A 22,807-nucleotide genomic window follows, 5' to 3' on the forward strand; every position below is an offset into this window, starting at 1 on the left:
AAAACTACTTTCGCTTTCCTTTATGAGAAGTAGATAAGAGGGGAACAAAGGACACCAACCCCATTCTTGCACCTGGTTCCTTGCTTGGTTTCCCTCCTTTCTAACAAATCCTTGCCGCTTTTTGTTCGTCTACCGGGCTTCAAAGAGCACCTATGGAATAAGGGCAGCATAATACTATCGAAGAACAGAGATCTACAATCATAAACAATATAGGACCAGATATATATTGACCACACAAATGCATATATCATGAAACATACAAGAATGTGGAGGAAAACTTGAATAACTTTATTAATATCAAGAATAGAAAAGAGGATTACAACTAATTGTTCTGACCCAGCGTCATCCTCCCAACATGGAAGCCCTTCTTCACCTCATGAAAAGCTTAGATCACCCAACACTATGATATTCCACCAAGAAGCCAACAACATTTCCTTACAAGATTCAAAATTCCAGCCTCTGGATCTCTGTGATGAGGGATCCATATATAGATGATTGCAGGGGGGTGAGTCAGCTTCTGGGATTTTGATTAGTTTCCTCTCTCTGATAGTTCTTGATTCCACTTGGAGATTGACGATCTCTTACTCATCCCTGGGCGAATTCAGAGAGGCAAGTGTCACAGGAGAAGTTTCTGGAAGATTCCATGACGATCCACCTTGCAAACTGTCTCTGCCATTTGTCTACTGTCGCCCATCACACCCTACATAAGGGCTTTCAAATATGCATTACACCCTTTACACTGAGTAGGTGAGATGAATCGCACCCTCTACACTGGGTAGTCTATATGGTCCAGCTTTGACCAGTTCTGAGCAGTTTTCTGTGGAGAACTTCTGGGAGATGATGTCAGCTGACCTTGTTCCTTAAGGGTGTGAAGCAACACTTTTAGGGACTTAGGAGCCCTTGGTTTATGGACATGTACAATTGGGGTTTCAGTGCCCAAAAATTCCTATAACAGTTTCCCCCTAAAGCATGAGGTCGTTAATCTTTTGATGTTGGGTGAAATGCTTTATCATGAGGATCTGAAGTTTTTTTCGAGCTGGAAGGCGACCTATAATAATATACAATACAATACATTATTTCCATAATATTTTCATGATCTAGCTAAGGCGGGCATTCCCATGCTCAGCTTTATAAATTCATTTTCATGTACATAAGACAGACAACCGTCTGTGCGGCAGACTGATGATTCTGATAGAGCCATCACCCTTTGATTCAGATAATCATTTGTGTAGCAATAATGTACATTTGATGTCTTTATTTTCCTAAATATATCGCAGCCCGGATGGATGAAACTATATCTGGGGTCTTCAAACTCATCCAATATTCACTCGGAGTACAAGTCAATCCATGTGAAAGATGTTCTGGAGTTGAACATGGAAAGACATCACCTGATTACCAGCCAATGGTGTAAGCTGTTAACAGGCGCGAGAGGAATCACCGATAATGATGATGACCCTCAAGGTACTACAGTATAGTTCATGTGGTGTGAAAAAGGGACTTAACATCGAACACCACGCAAAATATTTCGGTCGAAGGTCATTGATGTAAACATGTCGCCGGAAGTGAGAAAATTGCCATTGAGGCATGCAAGCTTCAAAGTACTGAATGGGTTGTTCCTAAGTCAAATTCTTGGATAATGAGCTGATGTCAACAAGAAGCAACCTGTTGTAGGAAGGCCTTAATGCATCCCACATCTACGACATGGAACAAAGTAAATGATTTTGGAGGTGAAAATGATCTGATGATACAAGGTTTAAGGTGGCGGTCATGAAAGAATGGAGTGTGAATGTATTGCAGCGGATGAGACACAGGTGAATTCTCCGAGAGACTTCTCTTGAACATACTGGCGACACTGACATGGATTGGTAGTGTTAACCCCAAATATGGATGGTGCGATTGACCAATGGTGATATGACTGGTGAACGAAATAACCCAACCTGACTCGGACGTGGAGTGAAAGTGTCATGTTCAAGAGCGACTTGCTAGCAATAAAGTTTCTTCAAGTTTTCTTCCCAATTTTTCCCCAGTCATTGCTGACCAGTACCTCTTTATTTTTATCAAGCTTGAGGAGGATAACATATGCTTGTTCTATACTTTTCCCTTCGGGCAAACCCATCGCTATGTTTTAACGAGCCTAGCGACAGTGAAACTCGTTCTTGCCTATATGGACAAGTTTGTTGCTATTGGTTTTAACTAGTTTAATGACAAAGATAACTCGGTCCTTTTCAATTTTAGAGAGTCTGAAAGGGACGTAAAGGAAACTCCAATAATCCTTTTTCATCATGTAATCCCTTAAGTCCAAAAAAGTATAAAATAATATGAAAGGGATGAATTTTCGATAATTTTAATGAGCCGAACAAATCAAGCGCTCTATCTTTTGGTGTAATAATCCCTTAGGTCGAAAATGATTAAAATATAGAGGAGGGATAACACTCCCGATAGCTTTAACGAGCTAGAGAGGCCAACTGCTTGGCAATATTTTCATATTTTATGAGTCAGGAAAAAAGAGCTTAATGGAGACTTATCTTTTGAGGAACGAGTGATAATTTCAGGTAGCATCTAATTCCAGGTAAGGTTTGGAATTTTCCAATCATGGCAGTGTCACAAGTATGGCTAACAGGATCACTCTTCACAGCTATTCCTAAAAGGGGGTAAACAATCAAATGGAGGTGAATGATCGGCTAAAACAGAGTGGAGGTGATTATGAGAACATGACCAGGGCTGATAACGCATTCACAGTGGTTATTTATTGGAAATTGGTTCATTTTTTAATGAGCTTAAACTTCAGGGGAAACATTTGCTCATTGCTTAGGTTTAATTTTTAACAAGCTTGAACTTCGCATAAAAACTGCTCGTGCCAGTCGTATAATAAGGATGTCTCATGGATAGGTTCAATTTTTAGGGAGCTTGCACCATTCGAAACTTTGCTCTGGATCATTTCATTATGCAAGCTAGGAATAACCAATCCTACAAGTTTAAAGGGTTTAGAAACTACAAACTAAGAAAATAAATGATCTCTCTTTACTTTCAAGAAAAAAGGTTTGCATGCCCCGAGGCATAGCGAAGTAGAGTTTCCAGGTTACCATATGAAAGCTCTCACATTTGCAAGATTGCTCCATCCGTATTGCAGACAAAACACTTCCTTGGCGATGTCTACCGAAATAGACAAAGGTGAGTGGCGCGGTCGGCTCCACTCACATAACTTTGATGAGGGAATCTTATTCCAGTCTAATCCCATTTTCCTAAACGGACAGGTGTGTCAGACTAGTCATATATCCTCCATGTAAACCTACCCTATACCCAAGGTTTTTCTACCAAAACAGACCAGGGTGCATGCCCCCTAGATTTCAGTCGTGGCCACTGAATTACTCGCATTATTCAGGTGGATGGACCGGATATTGATGAGACATTCCTTGCGTGAAAATACCATTTAGTGATGGCATTTGACTATTAGCTATGTGTGAGCCGGGGAACGAAAGCTGGTTTATGAGCTAGACCACTCGGGCTTCATGCGGAAAACACATTACTCTAAAGGGTGAGGAGACAATGGCTCCCATGCTATAAATATAGTCACGCCCAATGAGTAGATTATAATCTAGAGGTCCTTGGACTACCATTACGTTCATATACATGGTTTTCCTTCTCAATGTTATAGGTACATTGGAAGGATCCCTAATAGTCGACTGGTTCCTTTGTTGAAGCCTGTCAGATTTCTCATCTCAGCAGAAACGATGGAAAACCAAGTGCTTTCTAAGCAGTTGAGGAAAGGATACTCACAGAATCCCCTTCATCTATGATGGTACCGACCATGACCATTTTGTAAGCTTGTACAATGATTTGGAATGGTACACTTGCCGCTAAACGGGGTCTGCCTAGTAGATTCCAATCGAAAGAAATGACAAGGTTGCTTGGAGGTGGGACCAAATAGATGGCGGGATATGACTCTGACGAACTTCCTTCCTACGATAAAGGAACGGGTAGATTGCCCCCATGTTCATCAGAGTCTGTGTTTACAAAAAGAATCTGAACAGTGTCGTTCTCATTCTCTTCGATGATTGTATCATCTGAAGATGGACCTTCTGAGGACACGACCGGGTCGACTGCCACCTCAACCTTTTGACTTTCATTTGGTGTGGATTCAATAGTTTTATCTTCAATGACAAATGCTTCGACCAACCATGGTGATGTGTCGGTCGGATTTTCAACTAGTGATGGACTCGGCAAGAGTTTCTTGTATCCAGGAGGAAGTTGTAGCAGTGAAGCAGGAGGGTTATCCAAGACTCTTTTAGCTTCGTCTAGGAAGGGACAATGGTGGATGACGTGATCACCTTCACACAGTTTACAAGGAAATTTACATTTCCTTTTCTGTCCAAATGCTTCGCTTTCACTAGTTGATGGTGTACTTTCAACATGATCTTCAGAGGTTGATGACACAGGATTTTGCAAACGAGGAGACCAGTCCTTTAAGATCCGAGGGATGCAAGGACAATCTCGATGATAGTGGTCTCCTTTCAAAATGAAACATGGAGATTTAGGCTTGGATAGTGCAGTGTGTGGGTTTTCACTAGACGATGCCTGGTTACCCCTTTTTGCCTTTGGCTCTTTCTTCTTCTTCTCTTTCTTCTCCTTCCCCTTCTTCTCCTTCTTAGTTACTTGAATTTTGGCTTTACCAACTTCATCAAGAGAAGAGGAAGGAGGAGAGGGAGAATCAGATGAAGTAGAAGGATGGGGAGTAACTTTAGTATCATCTAGTTGTTGACTCGATTTTTTAGGAATCACGGTGTTCTGAATGACGGAGGTCGAGAGGAGCCATATTTCCAAGCCAATCGTCAATCCTAGAAGTGACAATGTGGCCATATGAGGTGCACCAACATCTCCCCAAGAGGAGAAAGAACTAGGATTTCCTCCAAGGGTAAATCCTTGGTTGGTGGACTCCATTTTTCTCAACCTAAGACCAATGCGGGAATGGTTATATTATTCCGATTAAAATAAATTTTAGACGCTTTGACACAACTTGTTTTTTCAATTTTTAAGAGTCGAGAAAAAACAAAATATGACTCTAGTCGCCTTTGATTTTTTAATGATCCCGAATTGACAAGTGCTCAAATCGACCTTTTCCTTTAGGGAGTCTGAAAAGGAATGAAAGAGACTACTCTGGAAATCTAGATAGTGGGATTACCAAACCAATCGCAAAACTGCAGAATATTTTTTACGGTACGGCAGTCAATCTTCCCGAATGTTGTGTTCAGTGCATTGCGATCGATAGGGCGACAGACATGGCTTCCTATGGATAAAGGATATAGCCTATTGTGGTCTCCCAATATGTACTCGACGATACGTGGGAGCACAAGTCCATACTGGTACTTGTCATCTCAAGGAGGAGGAATCACCCAACCAACAATGAAAGCGATAGTTACGAGGCTTTACGACACTAGAATACGTCTCTAGCCTAGACTTCTAGATGTTGTGTGTTAGGTTCCAAAGAGTTTTTATGTTCATTAAATTTATTTTACAGATGATATTTCTTAAGAAACTTTCCTTTCAGGTTCACCGTGTGATGTATATATACAATTCCTAAAATGCAATCTAAGATGATAAACAATCATTTAATCTTCTTTTTGCAATTAAAATTCTAGCTACAAAGAAAGAGAGATGATATTCTTTCAACATAGAGCAGAGAGCACACACTAGATGCACTGTCCTAAATCAAACCAACAAGCAGTCTAAATGGAAATTCACATGCATGTATTTGTTTTTAGCTTTCTTAATGTGTGAATGACAAGAAGAATGCTAAGTACAAATCTGAATTATCTTTTCAAAGCGACAGTACTAACAAATTGCTCTTCAAAAATGAAAGGAAGATAATGACAACACTTTGCTATTTTGAATTGAAAACTGCTTTCGACACTTGAAAAACTAGTAATTCAAATCAAATACAAGAGTAACTTTATAATCAACCATCAAGAACAATAGAATTCTTTTCTTTGACTAAAAATGACACTTGCAAAACTTCCAAATCAAAAGACGACAGTTTGATTACACTACTTTTTGTAGAAGAGAACTGTAAATGGCACACAATACATAAAAAACATTCACAATTCTTTGTACTATGGAGGTGGAATCATGAAAAGGAAGGGAGTTTCCACAGTGTTATACTGATCATAGACAGCAAAACTCCTAAATAAAGCTGAAAGAGTGAACACAGAAACCAAAATCTGAGAGCAGAAGAGGTCTTATCTGATCAGCACACCTGCAACACAGGGAAAGTGTGATGCAGCACACCTACTGCACACGAGAGGTGCGATGCATCCAGATTCCCAAGAGGAGAAAGTCCGATGGTCCAGGGACGAGACTTCAACTTGGTTCTTGGTCACAGTTTGCAACTTAGTTCAGGGATTTATGCTGAGCTAATGATAGTCAGTAAATAGAAATCACAGGGGCTGATCTAATGAGTTTACTAGAGCCACCACTAGGGTAATTAGGATGTTTGCAAATTGATTGTTCAGTTTATAAACAAAACTCGGAGATAGACTAAAGCGGCATTGATCTACTTTTCACTTGCATAGCAAATGCAGTTCGAAGGCTAGCTGGTTTAACTTCAGGGTCCATCTGTAAGTTTATAAAACAAACAAATATAGACAGGCAAACAATCTATTCGCTCCCCTGTGGAGTCTTGATTTTGTTATCGGGAAATCTAGTGTCTATGCAGAGCTGCTAGTCCCACTAAGACTGGTAGCTATCTTAGAAACAAACAAACTAAAACTACTTTCGCTTTCCTTTATGAGAAGTAGATAAGAGGGAAACAAAGGACACCAACCCCAGTCTTGCACCTGGTTCCTTGCTTGGTTCCTCTCCTTTCTAACAAATCCTTGCCACTTTTCCTTCGTCTACCCGGCTTCAAAGAGCACCTATGGAGTCAAGGCAGCATAATACTATCAAAGAACAAAGATCTACAATCATAAACAATATAGGACCAGATATATATTGACCACACAAATGCATATATCATCAAACATACAAGAATGTGGAGGAAAACTTGAATAACTTTATTAATATCAAGAATAGCAAAGAGGATTACAACTAATTGTTCTGATCCAGCGTCATCCTCCCAACATGGAAGCTCTTCTTCACCTCATGAAAATCTTAGATCACCCAACACTATGATATTCCACCAAGAAGCCAACAACACTTCCTTACAAGATTCAAAATTCCAGCCTCTGGATCTCTGTGATGAGGGATCCATATATAGATGATTGCAGGGGGGTGAGTCAGCTTCTGGGATTTTGATTAGTGTCCTCTCTCTGATATTTCTTGATTCTACTTGGAGATTGATGATCTCTTACTCATCCCTGAGCGAATTCAGAGAGGCAAGTGTCACAGGAGAAGTTTCTAGAAGATTCGATGACGATCCACCTTGCAAACTGTCTCTGCCATTTGTCTACTCTCGCACATCGCACCCTACAGAAGGGATTTCTAGTATACATCACACCCTTTACACTGAGTAGGTAAGATGCATCGCACCCTCTACACTGGGCAGTCTGTATGGTCCAGCTTTGACCAGTTCTAAGTAGTTTTCTGTGGAGAACTTCTAGGAGATGATGTAATCAGCTGACCTTGTTCCTTTAGGGTGTGAAGAAACACTTTTAGAGACTTAGGAGCCCTTGGTTTATGGACATGTATGATTTGGGTTGCAGTGCCCAAAAATGTCTATAACACTAACCCAAGCAGTTACTCACGTGGTTAGTCCTGACCCATTCCATAATACATGTATGAATAAAATAATTCATAACTCAACTTCTGCATAACCAAATGGGGTGATATTTTGGTTGATTTTGGTCTTATCAAAAAGAGTAATCTAATGCAATCATCATCTAGGTCATTTGAGCTATCCAAGGTGGAATTTGACCGCAGTTGCAAAAAATTAACACATGATATCCATAACATTTTAACATATTCCTGCAGATGATGTTCCCATCGCAGTGAAAGATGCATGCCTTGCTAGAAGATGATATTCTTGTCTTCGTGGTAGGTGCCTTCCTTTGTGGAAGATAATATTATTATCTTGCTGAGAGATGCCTTCCTTTGTGGTAGATGATATCCCTATCTTGTTGACAAATGCCTACAAATTATGTTCCTATCTTGGTAATAGGTTCTTGCATTAGTAGCAGATGATATTTGTATCTTAGCAATAGATTCATGCCTTGGTGACAAATGTCTGGCTTGGTGCAAGATGATATACCTATCTTGGTGATTGATATATGCGTTGGTGGCAAATGATGTTCCTGTCTTGGTAGTAGATGCTTGTCTCGGTGCCAAAGTATATTATAGAGCAATGAATTGCATGATTAAGTTAACATTAGGAGAAATTTCATTGAATTCCGAAGTATGACATGCCCCAAATCAATTAAATTAAAAAACAAATAATGAGCTAGGGAAGGAAAAATTAAGATAATGATAATTATATGACAAGAATAGTCTTGGATTAAGTCATTTATGATGGGAAACCTCTATATAAGAAAGGGGGAAATAGGAAGAGGGAATCTATGGAGGGGAGAAAATACTAGTAAATATGGAATTAATAGATTGAGTCTTAGGGGTGATCAGTAGTGGAGATAATTCTATGGTTGGTAGGAGATTCATTCCCATACCATCATTCTAGAATTGTTGAAGCAAAAGAAACGAGCCAAATTTCAAGTCTTTAGGTACAATATATACATCTTAATATACGTCTATATTTTTTAGATATTACACATAATGGTACCTTTTTGGTCAAGGTATAATTTTTTCTTTCATATTTCATTTGAATACTTATTCTTATGAATATTTAGGTGATTACTTTTTTTTTTGCTAATAGTGATATAAAGGAATGAAGCTACAAAGGAACCCTTTGGGCATGGTCATTGCAACTATTGGTCAGACACATTTGTTTCAACTCTCTTAGTAATTTTTGTAACATGCTAGTATAAGTTGATGCAAATATCTAATTAAGTATGGTTTCCACAACTCTAGGTTGTTACCACCTATGCTACAAATATAGGTTATTGCCACCATTGCTACAAATACCTACCATTGTGTCTTTCAACTCTTTGTGTCTACAACTCTTACTTTCTGATTGTCATGAGTCTCACCTTTTTATGTTGTAACTCTTTCTTGACTCTCACTATTGCTATGAATCACACCAGATATCCATTGCTGCAACTCAATCAAGATTGTTCTCGAAGAAGGAATGTTGTAGATCCATAATAGCTATAAAAAGATTGTAGTCAAATTAATAGTTATCATATATGAATTGGTCAATTATTCAAAAACTAGTATCCTCACACTCTAAATTGAAATAGAAAATAGGTTCGTAAGAATGGATGAATGAATTAGCCGTCATTTGTCATGTAGTTTATTAAGTCAACATACCCAATTCTTGTTATTTCCTGGAAAGTTAATGTAACATAATATAATCGCCTAAATCTCATGGTTTTCCATAAAAATTTTTAATTAAATTAGATAGAACAAATTATTTATAAAATATATGCTCACTTAGATCTAAGGGAGTTAGCAATTAAGCTAGTGAATTAATCAAAATAGAGCGTTTTATTGTAATTCCAAGTTCTGGAAATTTCAGGCTCCTTTTCATTCTAATTCAATCAATGTTGTGTAGAGTATCTTGGGCCTTATTGGATTTTACAAACCAGTGACTCCTCTAACGAGGTTGGCCCACCTCCTTATCCATGTATTATTTGTATTTTATGGAGTAGTTCTAGTGTCTTTTACATATTTCTTTCATTTGCAACAATTCCTTTAATTGGTAATTAGTTGTGACTCTAATATTTCATTTGGTACAACTCTTAAGATTGATTTTTGTGACTAATATTTCCTTTGCTCCAAGTTTTGGATTCAATTGTTGTCATTCTAATTACTATAACTCTAAATTTAGACTGTTGTAACTCTAACATTTTTGTTGTTGCATCTTTCGATAATTTAGACTATTGTAATTATGTAATGTAGGGTTATTTCTATAAATATCACAATTTTTATTGTTGCAACTATATAGCTTAGGTTTACTGACAATGTTTTCTCATTGACATTAATAGTCATTACATACTAATTGTTAGGTTTCCATAGTAGGTTGCACTTAAAGGAATTATTGCAATTCTTGTTACTACAACTCTACATTAACACTAAAATACTATGTTTCTTTATATTATTTCAATTACTTTATTTTCTATTGACCTTTGTTTACAACATTTGAATTGTAATCTTATTTAATTTATGAGAAAGTGTGGTTTTATGGCTTGAGAATCATTGCGTCATATTGCATGTGAAACTACATTTCACTTATAGTAACCAAGATCATCTAAACAACTAGAACATGTCACTTTAGATCATTATTTGATTTAATTTCCAGAAAGTGTGGATTGGAATTAAAGTAGATTTACTTTGTGACTTGTGAACTAAACCCAATATATTGACTTATGACACTCATTTACATTACTAAAACATAAAATTGTACTCAAACAGGAAGTGCATAATAGTTCAAAAGTTCCATACGAACCTCACATTGATAATTAAATGAATATATTTTTTGTTGTCATTTTGTAAAGCTATAAATCTAATTGAAAGGCCTCTCATATTTTTGTCACTGTTAGAGAACTATCAATAGTATAGCCATTATTTTACTGCCTGATTTTTATTTTTGATTGTTTGTTTCAATAGTGAAGATTTATTTTCACTGTATTAACATAAACAGCTTATTTTACAAATATCTCAGGTAAAATGACCTTAGAACTTTCATTCGAAAAAGTGGAGATCAACAAGGTAGATTCAACAAAACCCCCCAAAAAAATAGCATTGCAGGATAGTCTCAAGATGAGAAAGGGAACAATCAACCAAATTACATGACTATCATAATATTCTCTCTTTCTAAAAGTAAGACCAGAGTCTTTATTTAGAATCCCAAGGTTGCACAAGCTTCATCTTCAACACCAATGTACGCATTATGTTCTAAGGATCTAATAAGGGAGAAGGTCTTCTCAGAGGAACTAAATTTTATAGATTCTCCTAAGGAACCTCTGGAGGAGAAATATAAGGATCAATTAGTGATGACTCATAAAATCAAGGAGCAAGTAACCATTTTTGAATTTTTCATACTCGAGCCATATGAGGAAACAAATATGAAAATCATTCCTCACTTAGATCTACCCAACTTCCATGTTATTTCAAAGGAATATCCTCATACCTTCCTTTTCAAATTTGATGTATGATGTTGAAGCTACAATTACATTTCATATGCTTAGATGTTAAATTTATTCCATTCCATGCTTAAGAATGTAACATTGTGCTAGTTCATGAGGCTAGGTAAATGTGGCATCCACACATGGGATCAAATGAAGAAAAAACTCTTAGAAAAGTATTAGCATTGTTATGATAATGAAAGAAGGGAATAAGTCTAAAATGACCCAAAATGAAGAAGAGAGCGTTAAAGACTATGTTTAAAGGTTAAAATATAATCTTCACAAAGTGGGACAAGAAAATATGGCTAGTGAGACACTATATATTCTATTAATAATATAAATCCATAATGATTTCATCCAACTCATCAATCTAATGGCCGATGGATATGTCTTTCAACTTCCTTATGATGTAGTTATTGAATTACGTCAAAATAATCTAGGGTTACTTCAAAGGATGTAAAAGTATATTACATACTTATAATAATTAGAAAGGTTTATTGTAGTGGATTGAAAAAAGTAGAGATAGGGAACATGCTCAAATAATTTAAGACTGTTTTGATGATGATGGACCTGCTAACATTCAGGGGATCTCCCTGGAAAGAAGTCCCAACTAGACCTCATACCATCTGGAGTAGGAGTCCCAGCAGCGGGTGGCAATGTATTGCCTTTACCACGGTAGTGCATAGAGATAAGTATGATGACTTTTGTAATAAGAAAGTGTGTGACCTTGCAGTGAGTCAAGTGATATGCATGGGGTTTCTAACACACAAAGTGGAAAAGGAAGTGTGCCCCTTAGAATCCTATAATAGTACGTAGCCTGAAAGGAACACATAAGAGGAATGGTATCACAAAATAAAATTTGGAATAGTTCAAAAGACAAAGTGATGGGCAACCCAACAACATGCATTCAACAAGATTCATACAATTTCATACAAATTAGTTCATAAGAGAATGTGTAAGTTAAACAACATACATTAATAAAGCAACCAGAATAGTCCAACTACAATAAAAACAAATGCATGAAAGTGTTTTGGTTCGGTTATTATTATTATAAGTGAAATTTCCATCCATGCATACACCATTGACAACCAGTAGCCCTAATAGTGGAACATTATAGTGAAGAACACCTTCTCATCCAAAGAAGTATACTCACTCTACGATGTGGAGAAGCCAAGGCTCATCACACTACTCCCAATCCTTCTCTAAGCCTAAGCCTGGCCAGAAACGTGGCTCACAAAATCCCATTCTAAGAGTTATGAGGTTATATTTATACCAAAGGGTGGGGTGACACTTGACATTCCCATTAGTGGCTCTTTCACTACCCTAATGACCCTTAAACTTATTTACAAATAACTCATTACATTACATAGTGACTATTAACATTCCACTAATGACACATGGAATTTCACTTACAACATATTTACAAATAATATACATTTTCCACATGTGCCCATGTGAGACAAAATAGGCTACAGATAGCCTAACAAGACAAAATGCTATGACTCAGAACTTTAGGGAAAGACAAACTTGAAAACCTCCACTTGATGCTTATTGATGACGTACTGATACCCAGCTTGGTACTTTGTGATTATGTCCCCAAACTGCTTGATGGTGTCTTTCTAATAGTAGACTCTTGCTTCCATGTCTTCTAGGTATATGGTTTTGGAACCTTTGTTCAACTCATACTAAAGCATGTGCAGCATGGTCTTGACCATGACAAGACCACCAATGTACTTCTGCATGTTTTTTTCACTCAACTCCAAGTCATCGTTAGTGGTATCTCCCCTTAGCTGCCCCATGTACATATCGATCTCTAACTAGACTTGGTTCTTATGCTTAGCTTCGGTGAGGGAACCGATTGATAGGATCTTGTGAATTATCACTATGAAATCAAAAGTCTTATATAACCATGCATACGAAACTTGTATGTTTTTGATGAATGAGGCGAGACTCTCATACTTTTGGATTAACATCCGTATCATTGATTTTTCTAGCTCTCCCTACTATTTCATTATATTTCATAACTGAAGCGAGGCTCCCTTGTACTTCATTGTCCATTTCTTCACATGGGTGATAGCAGCATGTATGTCCATGAGAGTTTGGACAATCCTTATGCTCCACCGTTGAAAGCCATATAGATGGAAAATCACCTTATGCATAGTGACAAATCCGTCATAGAGTTTCCACACGTTGGCTTCAAGAGTTGATACCTTAGGAAGTACCACTTTACACATCTCTTTCATTTCAGAACCTATGGATTGTTCTTCCTTCTCCCTAGACGCCTACAATTTCTTTTCTATCTATTCATTTTATGCTAATAGTAACTTGACATTTGATCTCATGGCTACTGCATAAGCCAAGGTGGCATTGAACATGGAAACTGGATTCTTCCTAACATCTGACACTATCACCCTTTCCTTCATGAATGCAGGTGACATGTGATCATCCAAAAAATTCTTTCGCTATGCCTGTACAATATTATTTTGCAACTCATCGAATGATAGATTGTACACATCCACCATTGGATCATAATCAAGGAGGGTGGCTTCTCCTTGCTCACTTGAGGCTAGTTCTAACACTAGAGGTGGTGGAGACTAAGGGGTGATTTTGGGTGCATGCGATATGAGGTCAGTGTCTTGATCCTATGGTTCATCCACCAATTCCATGTTTGTCACTTCGATCAATTACTCAATATTCTAAGCAATTTCCTGATCTTTCATTTGCTCACCCTTGTCTTCAACTATTGGATGTTTTGACTCGACAACCTGTATGGGTGCAATTTTTCTATCATCGTACCTGACCTTTCATCTTCTTCCTGTTTCTGTTTCTCTTCCCTCTCTCTCCTTCTTAGCTCCTTCTCTTCCTTCAACTTCCTTTTTGTTTCTTGCGACTTCCTTTCTGCTTACTCCAACCTCTTCTTTTCTTTGTTCCTTCGCTCTTCCCTCTTTATGTGTTGTTGCCTCTTTGCCTCCACTACTAAGGCTGCTTTCTCAATCAGAGGATATTCTTTGAACTTGTAGCATTTATCAGCCTCTAGGTTCTTGCCAATATTCCTCTTACACTTGTTCTGTGTCAATTTTTTGCTTATTGTTTTTATTGTTGTTGCTTCCTGTGGTGTTGTTATCTACAGAGAAGATTTCCATGATGTGGCTATACTATCCAGTTCATTGAGCTTCGAGTAGTTGTAACAATACCTCCAAGGGTCTTCCTCTTCCCAATGACATGTCTCATGGATCGATGTATAGTACACCTTCACATAGTGGTTCTTGCAAATATCGTGGGGATCATATGGATTGAAGTATTTATTGTTGAAATCAAACCTCACTATTTCCTTAGCTTCATAATCTGCATATTTCAATCTCTTAATCAAATAGAATCTGATCCGCAAACAAAGGGAAGACCATGGTGCCTTCTTCTTCCTATTTAGTCATGATGATAACCCTGTGGAGAGGTGATACAACCTCTTGCATCACCATTTTATCCGTGGGATACCCTGGTAGAACATGTGGAGGCTCCTCTTCACCAAATACTCTTATGAAGGTGACATTGGATGAGGCATACCAATCTGCAATGTTAAGTATCGCCTCCATCTCTTCTTGGAATGTGCAAGGTGGATCCTACTCAAATATCAACTTGTACACTAGGATGATGAAATGGTTAGCTATCCTCACCATAACTCCTCAGTAATTGCACTTGGAAATCAACTTGCAATAAATGTTGACAAAAGTCACTTTTGATGTCCATGTCCAACCCATGCCAAGAAACTGATGTTGTGCACAAATTTCATCATGTAAATACACAAACATGTAGAATCTTTCTTGCTCATATTTGGGTGGATTATGGGTGTTAGCCACATGGATTTTAAACTTAGGAGCTAGTAGATCCAACCAGTTGAATGGTCGTCTTCCATTCACCAACTGGTCCAACACAACCACCCAATTTTTCAGAAAGGTCTTCATGCTCTCCTGATTATATAATCAGCATGCAAAGATGATCAAGAACTAGTAGGCCTTCCTGAGTGATGTTTTCTTGTAAACATGAGTGGGTTTCACTTTAGACATTGATGTCCCTTTCACCTATTATCACTCAAAAGTTTTCCCTAGAAGTTATTAAAAGAAGCAAGCATCTGAGGTAACCACAAACCAATCTTTTAGGCTTAGGCTCTAGCCAAAGTCCAGAGGGGGCTCTCTTTTTATAAGTTAGCTTTGCTTTTATGGGAATTTAGGCTAGTTCTTAGTGTTCATGGGGTTTTGATTTTGGATTGAAGGTAGGGTGGTGGAATTCTTGGAGTAGATGGATAGAGCTAGGTCTTCAATCCATTGGGCTATGGAGTCAATAAATGGATAGCATAACTGGACTAGATCATTAAAGGGAATGTTCACAGGGCAGGCTAGCAAAGCAACATGCAAATCTTTAGGCCAAATGAGTGAAATGATTCTAACCAGGGTCAAAGAGCACTTAAGAATCCTTGGACCGGGATCAGAATGAAGAACAGAGGGTGATCATGAAAAAAGTGCAATTAAGAATCCTTTTCTATAGACCAGAGAAAAAACTAAGGAAGCTAAGGAGTAGTTAAGAGTTACCTAGCTAAGATAGTTTAGGAGAAAAATTTCAGAATGTAAAATAGTCAAGACAGAGTTCATTCAAGCCATTTCTGAAATATCATTCCTTGCTATACATTTGGATTTAGAAATTTACACAAAATATTATGGATAAAACATAAGGAAAAACAACATTGAAGATGAGAGAATACTTATTTGTATTTCTCTTTACACAAGAATCCTGTAAAATATCTAATCTTTATTCCTTGATCCAACAAGCCAATCTAGTCATTAATACAATCGAACTTTGATTTGAGACAAAAAGTCTATAGAAATTTCTTGGAATCCACCCTACATACTTCGAAATGTGAAGCATTTATACAAAAATAATTACAACATATCTCATAACAATTTGAGATTTAATCTAGGGAATAAAATATTTTCATGCATGAAGATAGAGACAGATATAGAATTGCTCCTTGTTGTCCCTTTTATTGTGGTGTTGTTGGTTGTTTCTGGTGAGTTTTGAGCTCTTTAAGCTGGCTGATAGTTGTGTTATTTCTACACTGGAATCTTGTTTACTTTGATCTTTCACTGATACTCTTTGACTTTGTTACTCTTTGACCCCGCTGATCTGTCTTTTACCTGTTTCACCTAGTTTCCTTCAGATTTACAATAGTAATTTTTTGATGTAAAACTTTTTCATAGAAAATCTGCCATTTTCTCCCACCATTTTGCCTAAGCCAACTTTATTTTTACCATTCTTCTGTAGATTTCATCTGCCTCTATTTATTTTGAAAATTTGGGCTTGGTGATAAACAAATGTTTCACCTCATGTTCTAGGAAAAACAGGTTCTCCAATGTATCAGATAATACTTTGCATGTAGGAAAAGCTTTAATCGCTGAAGAGCTGGCTTGTTCCTTGGGAAATTTCCTGAGTCTATCACTATAGGCCAACTAGGTCATGAGTTTGTCATTGTTGACCATGGGACTGGGAAGAACTTTTTCCCTTAAAATCTGAAACTTAGCCATGAACCTGTCCATGGCTACTTGCATGTTGTGGAACTTCTCTTCTAAGTTGTGCATGAGGTTTCTTTTGGAAAGAACCTTCGTAATCTCTAGAATGGCTTCAATCCTATCTTCTATGTTAAGCTCTTGGAGATCATATATGTTCTTGCTATTTAGGAAGTGGATGAGTCGATTTCCATCCTCACGTTTGTCTCCTAATTCTTCTCTAACATTATGGATATCTTTAGTGCCTATCTTCACTAATTCTATTTGCTCAAATATAACTTGGATTTGTGACCAAATATCATTGACAGAGTCAATGATATTGGCCCAGAGCATCTCTTTAGTTTGTCCTAGTGGCTTCTACAGTGTCAAATCTCACTCCAAGATTTTTATTTTCTCACTCATTCTTTGGGCCTTTTGTATCTCTTCTCTTTGCTAAATTTGGGCAAGTTTACAGTCAGTTTCCAAACTTGCCACTTTCTCCTTTAACTTTTTGAGCTTTGTGGCCTAGACGGATATCTCCGTTAGGTTCCCATATTGTCTATTTTTGACATTATATTTTGTCATTATATTACCCTCTTCGACCCTTAGTTGAAAGCCTTTGCTAGTGTTTTGACTTAATCACTCCAAAAGGTATATAGTAACTCTCCTCATTGATATATGTTTAATTATTCAACACGTAATCATGCTATCTTTTGTTCCCTGAAGTTGATTAAGTGCTGACCAATTGTTGAAACTACCTAACTGGCAGGATCACATTTTGCAGTTGCTAAAACAGCGCAAATCGTGAAGCTGAAATAGAAAGAATAGCATGAACCTCGAAGCTGAAACAACAAGAACAGCACGCGCACTTCGAGGAATAGTTGAGATTTGCATAACAAATCTGCATCGGCAAAGGAGTTCGACCGATTACTATATTGGTCGTAATTATCATGATCCACATGACTGTAACAATATTCTGTTATCGAGAACTGACTTTCCTATTTTTGGTACAAAAGGGTTGAACCAGAATGTATGAAAATCTTTTGTAATAGATGTCTCCTCTATAAAGAGGAGACATTTACATTAGAGGGATAGACAGAAAAAGAGGGAACAAGTTGTAACACAAAACGGTAGTGAAGGGATGAGACTGAATCTTTTTTTTAATATGGTTTATTGACAGATGAATAAAGTTTTGTTCTGAGTATTTTATGTTAGTTTCTGTGTTCTAGGGAATCTTGTGAGAAGGACGGGGCCCACCTTCATCACAAGATTCACCCATCTTTTTTTTCTTGTGTGTCGTGTGTGTGATTTCTATTTCATAAGTACTGCTTCTAATGATATTTTACTTTTGTTGAAACTCTGTTTTCCTTTTAACTGAATGATGCTATATATGAGTGCCTCACCGGTGATTAGGATTTACAGAGTGTATTGGTAAACTGGACAACAGAGGCAGGTGCTGAAAGTCCTTACTCTGAGGATAGGGTCCTGATCCTTTGTTGCAGGACAGTCATCACTCCCTTTTGCAGATTTGTTTTCTTTAAGTTATCTGTTCTTATTTCATTCATGCAATAGGTTGTAACTGCTGTAACTGCCGTAACACAAAGTAGGGGTTTAATAGATAGTAGACTATTTATACTACAGCTTTTAATACTCTTAAGATTGAGTACATACAGTATGTAGTCACCTTTGGAATAATCAGACTTTCCTGGGTTGATAATTTATGTGGCACTCAACTGTTTTATTAATAACAATTAAAGTGACCAACATTTTGGCACCGTTGTCGAGGAAGGCGACTGAAGATTTTAACAGTATTAACGAATTTCTTTTAGAGATGCAGGATGCATGAGAGGACGTAAGAAGGTTAACCATTCAAGCGGCAAGGCCAAAGGAGGAGGAAGAAAAACTTTTATTGATGATATTATTTCAAAAGCTGAGACATCCCAGAGGTTAAGCTCTCGAAGGCCACAGACCCAACACTCTTGCCAGACAGATTATCAGATAGAGGAAGTAGTGGGACCAGAGAGGGTTATAGGACCATCAGAATATATTGAGGAATCGATGGAAGAAGACAAACAACCAGTAGAAGAGCCAATAAAGGAAATTAAAGTGGAGGAACCAATGCAGGACATTGAAATTCCAACAAAAAATTCCGAAGACCAGGCAAGCGCATCTGGAAAACAACCAATGGAGGATAACAATGAAGGACTTTTCGGTGGAGGTCACAGAATAGAAGGAAGGGGAGAAAATTCTCTCTCCACCCGGGAATTCCCTATTGGAGATCTCCCTAGAGGAGCAACTCCTATAAAGAATATCCCACTTTCAGCATTACCCAATTTCCATGGGTTATCCACACAAGATCCTGATGAATTTCTTTTTGAATTTGATATATTGTGTAGAAGCTATGACTATGTTAATGCTGCTCAGAAATTGAAGTTGTTTCTAGCTACATTAAAAGGGAACGCATTAAGATGGTTCATGAGCTTGGGAGCTCATGTGATTACAACATGGGACCAGATGAAGGAGAAATTTTTGGCTAAATATCAAGATTATTGTCGAACAAGAGAAAGGAAGGAGGAATTCTTTAAGATGACTAAGAAGGAGGACAAAAGTCTGGAGGACTTTGTGGAAAGGCTACAGTATAACTTACAACGATCTGATCATCCTGATATGAGTAAGGATATTCTCAAGTTAATATTGCTAAAAGGGGTACGAGATGATTGTTTAGATATGTTGAATATGCTTGGAAAAGGAGACATATCTAAGGAATCCTATGATGAGATTGTCAATCTATGTAAAAGATGTTCGAGAGGAGTAGCCAGCAAACCAAAGAGCAAAGATAGTACATACTCAAGAGTCCATAAATCAGCAAGTGGAGGAGCAACATGGGCCGAAATAGGTAAATTACTTGAAGAATTTAAAGCTAAAATGTTAAGCTCTTTTGCTTCACAAATTGATACCTTGCAGGTTAAAAAGAAGCAGGCAGAAGCAGAAGCTGCTCTGGCTATTTTCTTCTCTAAATGCAGGGAAAAACACCCACTAAGGGAATGCCCCTTGGACAAGGCACCAATCTGCACTATCTGTGAAAAGGACCATCAGACTCAACAATGCCCTTCTTTGCCAGGAATAAAAGCAGCACTGCAGACAACTAAAGAAGAAGCTGAAGCAGTGTACCTCCTCACATAGAGAAGCCAATGGCAACCACGAGGACAAGGTACGAATTCTAACATGTCGTTTAATCGTTGGAATAATCATCCTCCTTTTTAAGCAAATTACCCACCCTTCAATCAAATGCAGTACCCACACTTTAATCAAATGAATTTCCCACCCATGCAACAACCGAATCCTCCTTTTGTTGATCCTACAATGTGGAATCCCTGGGCTCTACAACAAACCTATTTTAATCAAAGGAACCCAAATTGGACAGCTCCACAGATCCCATTTCCAAACTAATTACCTTAGTATCAGCAATCTCTCTCCTTACCATCAAATTCTCCACCAAATAATCAGACAATGAGACCCCAGCTGCTTGTACAACCTAACCCCAACCCAAATAATAATAAAGCTCTACAGGTAATTGATATTCAAAACCAACTAGTTTCCCCTATGCAATGTAATGAAATTCATTTACACTCTGGAAGAATAATTGAACTCATTATTGATGACATTACTTTCGATTCTGATAAAGAAGAAATCGGAAAAGAAAAGTCATCTAATGTTGAAATAGTTGGATCATCCTCTAATAACAATGTTGAAACAGTTGAACATCCTCTAAAAAGACTGCTGAAGCAGCAGAGCCACCATTCCCTGAACGTTTGGCTCTTACCAAAACACTTGAGCCACCTGCTTTTAATATTTTAGGAGAGCTGCAGAATTTATATGTTAAAATTCCACTCTTACAAGCACTGAGAGATGTACCAATTTATGCTAGAACTGTTAGAGATATTTGTATTAAGAAACCTGGAAGAAAAGCTAAGGACCCCCTCACAGTTCACGTGATGGGTGATCAAGCTGCTCTAATGTCAGAAAAAAGCCCTCCTGTGAAATATGGTGTCCCTGGTCATCCTACGGTCACAGTACAGGTGGGAAAAACTTTTGTTTCTAAAGTTCTAGTAGATCTGGGTGCTGCAATAAACATCATGACACTTGAAACTGCACAGTTATTACAGTTAAATGATTTAATCAGGGAAACCCCAACCATTCTAGAGCTAGTTGACCGCTCCACAATCAAACCTGAAGGAGTCATTGAAGACCTGATAATTTTAGTTGAATGTTGGAACTACCCAGCTGATTTTGTGTTATTACAGACCAAAACAAAGTTGGGGGGTCATCCATTGATTTTAGAAAGACCTTGGCTGGCTACAGCAGATGCCTTCATCAACTGTAGGTCAGGATCAATGACAATTTCTAATGGATGTGAAACCAAACAGCTTACTCTTTACCCTCATGCTACACCTACGATTAATAATGATAACTCTGTGTGGTTAGATTATGAGGACGATGAGACCCAACCCATCTTGACTGTCGGACAAGCACTAACTTTTAAGGATTCAACCGAAGATGAATTAATTAGTAGCTTTATTTTCGAACCTTCTTCGGTTAACTTTGAAATACATGATCACTTGACTACAATCTTGTATTCTGAATCACAGAAAAATCTTAGAGCTAAAGACTTATCTCAGACATCATCTGACACCTCCTCCAAGAGTATAACAGTCGAAATCGAGCCTGGCAAAACATTAAATATAAACCCTAACCTAACAGATGTTGAAACACAACAGTTAATGAAGTTACTCCACGAGAATAAACAAGCATTTGCATGGGATTACATAGATGTGAAGGGAATTTCTTCTGAATTATGTACTCATCGTATTTATATTAAAGAAGGATCCCACCCAGTCTGTCAACCCCAACAACGAATGAATCCCAATTTAAGGGAAATTGTGAAGGAAGAACTTCAAAAACTGTTGAATGCAGGATTTATATATCCTATATCTGATAGTGAATGGGTTTCACCATTAGTAATATTACTTAAGAAAAATGGGAAATGAGAGTGTGTGTAGATTACAGAGCTCTAAATAAGGCCACTGAGAAAGATCATTTTCCCTTACCATTTATTGATCAGGTATTAGATAATTTGGCAGGTAAGAGATTCTTTTCCTTTTTGGATGGATTTAGTGGATATAATCAGATCAAGGTTGCACCCCAAGATCAGGACAAGACCACTTTTACTAGTCCATGGGGGACTTTTGCTTATAGAGTTCTTCCATTTGGACTATGTATTGCCCCAACAACATTTCAAAGAGCAGTGATAGGAATTTTTTCTGATATGCTTAATGATTCCTTAGAAATATTTATGGATGACTTTACTCCTTATGGTGTGACTTTTGAAGATGCTTTACAAAACCTTGAAAAAGTACTTAAACGATGTATAGAAGCACACCTTGCCTTATGTACTGAAAAATGCCATATGATGATGAATCAAGGTATTGTATTGGGACACTTCATCTCATTCCTAGGAATTCAAGTTGATCCAGCTGAAGTACAAGTAATTCAGACTCTTCCTATCCCTAAAACACAAACTGATGTAAGAAGTTTTTTAGGACATGCTGGATATTATAGAAGATTTATCAAGGATTTTTCTAAAATAGCTTCTCCTTTGTTTGTGTTACTTATGAAAAACGATGAATTTAAGTGGACTGATGGTTGTCAAAAAGCATTTAATAAACTTAAACATCAATTATCTACAACTCCAATTTTAAGAGGACCTGACTGGGCACTCCCCTTTCATATATCCTCTGATGCTTCAGATACTGCAATTGGAGTTGTCTTGGGTCAAGAAGAAAACAATCTTCCATATGCTATCTATTTTATTAGTAAAAATATGACCCCTGTTGAACTTAATTATACAGTCACTGAGAAAGAATTCTTAGCAGTCATTTATGCTATTAATAAGTTTCGACATTATATTACTGGTTAGACTACTTTTGTGCATACTAATCACTCGGCCATTAAATATTTAATGAACAAATCAGTTACAAATGCTCGAGT

This window comes from Pinus tabuliformis, chromosome 9 (assembly GCF_031772625.1).
Source record: "Pinus tabuliformis cultivar Carrire ecotype Pingquan chromosome 9, CPIR1, whole genome shotgun sequence".
NCBI lineage: Eukaryota > Viridiplantae > Streptophyta > Pinopsida > Pinales > Pinaceae > Pinus > Pinus tabuliformis.